Genomic DNA, 5,157 nt, shown 5'->3' with positions numbered 1-5,157 from the left:
TTCGGTATCAGGCTAACATGTAATATAATAGAAAGTTCACTTTTTTTGAGTGTTGAAATGAGAAGTTAAATTCATGGTCTGTTGAAATGACAAGTTAAATTCCGGATCCAAAAGAAACGTTTTCACTATTTTTGTGGTGACGGTTTTTTGCTGGGTGTAAATTTACCCCCCTGTTTTCTATAATAAATTGTACATATCCACTGATTTAAGTTTAAACAGTAGTAATCTCCGAACTTTGACATTCTATACGCTATGGTTATGGATACATTTGTTATTAGTCTTCGTTATTCCCATAATTTAATATTTAAATGTGATTTGATAGTTCATAATATTTTGCAATAATTTATAGGAATTTCTTCCATCCTTGTTGCTTATTGTTTATGACTAATTCATGGGAGAATACCCTGTGGCGATAAGCTAAATGTAAACGCTGCTAATTATAATTGACAAATAATTTAATATTCAAAAATTCGGTTATATATTTTTTAACTTGTATTTAAAAATTATTGCACCATGAATATTTGTCATTATGTCTTATTCTATGGTCACACTGGGCAAATATTTGACAGAAATCGAAAAAGAATCCGTCGCCACAGCTAAACCAAAAGATATTTTTAGCTCATATTGGATATCGAACATCGTTTTAGAATTATTTTCCAAAAGCCGTATCCAGATATTTGGAAAATGGTTCTGGAAAAATGTTTGACACTCATTTTGGCCAAATATTTGCCTAGTGTGACCATAGCATTAGTCTCAAATTGTTATAGGATATAAAAATAGATCAAAGTTTGCACCACTGTTTACTCTAAGTCAAAAGGTTATACAAAATTTAAATAAAAAACATAACAGGACATACTCACTTCACATCATAGTTGTAGCTGTCTCCCAGGAATTGCTGCTATTCCAAAGTAAAACTTTAAATTGTTGTAAATATTTTGTGTTGAGTTTTCCTACAATTTCAAAAACCATTAAGAACATTTTAAAAACAATTTTCATGTATTATAAGCAATTAAGAGAAAAGAAACTTTTCCAAAACTAAACCTAAGGAGATATTTGTAATTACACAAAATTATTTTTGTTTTGATAAACTGACAAGTTGTGACAAGAAAACTTTTTCGTTAAATTTAATTCACGATATGGCATTAACAATGGAAACTTAAAACTGTTTTCAAACTAATATAACTTTGGGACATAATAGCTTTACTATCGAAATTATTTAGGAGTTTTGGTGAAGACAAAAAAAAAACAAGTAAGGAAAGTCTAAAGTCGGGCGGGGCCGACTATATTATACCCTGCACCATTTTGTAAATCTAAATTTTCGATACCATATCACATCCGCCAAATGTGTTGGGTGCAATATATAAAGGTTTGTCTCAAGTACATACATTTAAATATCACTCGATTTGGACAGAATTTTATAGACTTTTACAAAATCTATAGACTCAAAATTTAAGTTGGCTAATGTACTAGGGTGGAACACAATTTTAGTAAAAAACAAGTAAGGAAAGTCTAAAGTCGGGCGGGGCCGACTATATTATACCCTGCACCACTTTGTAGATCTAAATTTTCGATACCATATCACATCCGTCAAATGTGTTGGGGCTATATATAAAGGTTTGTCCCAAATACATACATTTAAATATCACTCGATCTGGACAGAATTTGATATACTTCTACAAAATCTATATACTCAAAATTTAAGTCGGCTAATGCACTAGGGTGGAACACAATTTTAGTAAAAAAATATGGGGAACATTTAAATCTGAAGCAATTTTAAGGAAACTTCGCAAAAGTTTATTTATGATTTATCGCTCGATATATATGCATTAGAAGTTTAGGAAAATTAGAGTCATTTTTACAACTTTTCGACTAAGCAGTGGCGATTTTACAAGGAAAATGTTGGTATTTTGACCATTTTTGTCGAAATCAGAAAAACATATATATGGGAGCTATATCTAAATCTGAACCGATTTCAACCAAATTTGGCACGCATAGCTACAATGCTAATTCTACCCTGTGTAAAATTTCAACTAAATCGGAGTTAAAAATTGGCTTCTACGGTCATATGAGTGTAAATCGGGCGAAAGCTATATATGGGAGATATATCTAAATCTGAACCGATTTCAACCAAATTTGGCACGCATAGCTACAATGCTAATTCTACTCCCTGTGCAAAATGTCAACTAAATCGGAGCAAAAAATTGGCCTCTGTGGTCATATGAGTGTAAATCGGGCGAAAGCTATATATGGGAGCTATATCTAAATCTGAACCGATTTCAACCAAATTTGGCACGCATAGCTACAATGCTAATTATACTCCCTGTGCAAAATTTCAACTAAATCGGAGCAAAAAATTGGCCTCTGTGGTCATTTGAGTGTAAATCGGGCGAAAGCTATATATGGGAGCTATATCTAAATCTGAACCGATTTCAACCAAATTTGACACGCATAGCTACAATACTAATTCTACTCCCTGTGCAAAATTTCAACTAAATCGGGGCAAAAAATTGGCCTCTGTGGGCAAATGAGTGTAAATCGGGCGAAAGCTATATATGGGAGCTATATCTAAATCTGAACCGATTTGGCTGATATTTTGCAAGTTTTTCGAGACTCATAAAATATTCGGATGCACGGAATTTGAGGAAGATCGGTTGATATACACGCCAATTATGACCAGATCGGTGAAAAATATATATGGCAGCTATATCTAAATCTGAACCGATTTTTTTCCAAAATCAATAGGGATCGTCTTTGAGCCGAAACAGGACCCTATACCAAATTTTAGGACAATCGGACTAAAACTGCGAGCTGTACTTTGCACACAAAAATACATCAACAGACAGACAGACGGACAGACAGACAGACAGACAGACAGACAGACAGACGGACATCGCTAAATCGACTCAGAATTTAATTCTAAGACGATCGGTATACTAAACGATGGGTCTCAGACTTTTCCTTCTTGGCGTTACATACAAATGCACAAACTTATTATACCCTGTACCACAGTAGAGGTGAAGGGTATAAATATGGGAAACATTTAAATCTGAAGCAATTTTAAGGAAACTTCGCAAAAGTTTATTTATGATTTATCCCTCGATATATATGTATTAGAAGTTTAGGAAAATTAGAGTCATTTTTACAACTTTTCGACTAAGCAGTGGCGATTTTACAAGGAAAATTTGGTATTTTGACCATTTTTGTCAAAATCAGAAAAACATATATATGGGAGCTATATCTAAATCTGAACCGATGTCAACCAAATTTGGCACGCATAGCTACAATGCTAATTATACTCCCTGTTCAAAATTTCAACTAAATCGGAGTTAAAAATTGGCCTCTGTGGTCATATGAGTGTAAATCGGGCGAAAGCTATATATGGGAGATATATACAAATCTGAACCGATTTCAACCAAATTTGGCACGTATAGGTTCAATGCTAATTCTACTCCCTATGCTAAATTTCAACTAAATCGGAGCAAAAAATTGGCCTCTGTGGGCAAATGAGTGTAAATCGGACGAAAGCTATATATGGGAGCTATATCTAAATCTGAACCGATTTGGCTGATATTTTGCAAGTTTTTCGAGACTCATAAAATATTCGGATGTACCGAATTTTTCCAAAATCAATAGGGATCGTCTTTGAGCCGAAACAGGACCCTATACCAAATTTTAGGACAATCGGACTACAACTGCGAGCTGTACTTTGCACACAAAAATACATCAACAGACAGACAGACAGACAGACGGACAGACGGACATCGCTAAATCGACTTAGAATTTAATTCTAAGCTGATCCGTATACTAAAAAGTTGGTCTATGATTATTCCTTCTTGGCGTTACATACAAATGCACAAACTTATTATACCCTGTACCACAGTAGTGGTGAAGGGTATAAAAAGACCGATTAAATACGTCTATAATTCTGTTTGACAAAATTTTCTATAGAAATAAAATTTTGACAAAATTTTCTATAGAAATAAAATTTTAACAAAATTTTCTATAGAATGAAAATTTTGACAAAATTTTGGTAGATTATTTTTGGCTCAAGTGACAGCCATGATTAAGAACCGATATAGATCAATTTTTGTGTGATTGGGAATCGGCTATATATAACTTTAGACTGATATGGAACAATTTTGGTATGGTTGTTAGCGGTCATATACTAACACCACGTTCCAAATTTGAGCCGGATCGGATGAATTTTGCTCCTCCAAGAGGCTCCGGAGGTCAAATCTGGATAACGGTTTATATGGGGGTTATATATAATTATGGACTGATATGAACCAATTCTGGCACGGTTGTTACAGACCATATACTAACACCATGTTTCAAATTTCAACCGGATCGGATGAAATTTGCTTCTCTTAGAGGCTCCTCAAGCCAAATCTGGAGATCGGTTTATATGGGGGCTATATATAATTGTGAACCGATGTGGACCAATTTTTGCATGTATATAAGAAACCATATACTAACACCACGTTCCACATTTGAACCTGATGGGATGAATTTTGCTCCTCCAAGAGGCTTCGGAGGTCAAATCTGGAGAACGGTTTATATAGGGGCTATATATAATTATGGACCGATATGGACCAATTTTAGCATGGTTTTTAGAGACCATATACCAACACCATGTACCAAATTTCAGCCGGATCGGGTGAAATTTGATTCTCTTTGAGGCTTTTTATGGGGGCTATATATAATTATGGACCGATATGGACCAATTTGTGCGTGGTTGTTACATATATATATATATATATATATATATATATATATATATATATATAATATATATATATATATATATATATATATTATATATATATATATAATATATATATATATATATATATATATATATATATATATTATATATAATATATATATATATATATATATATATATATATATATATATATATATATATATATATATTATATATATATATATATATATATTATATATATATATATATATATATATATATATATATATATATATATATATATATATATATATATATATATATATATATATATATATATATAAATATATATATATACTTTATGGGGTCTTAGAGCAATATTTCGATGTGTTACAAACGGAATGACAAAGTTCATAAAACCCCCATCCTATGGTGGAGGGTATAACAAATAT

This window comes from Haematobia irritans, chromosome 3 (genome assembly GCF_050003625.1).
Source record: "Haematobia irritans isolate KBUSLIRL chromosome 3, ASM5000362v1, whole genome shotgun sequence".
NCBI classification, from domain to species: domain Eukaryota; kingdom Metazoa; phylum Arthropoda; class Insecta; order Diptera; family Muscidae; genus Haematobia; species Haematobia irritans.
Note: the sequence above shows the minus strand (reverse complement) of the source record.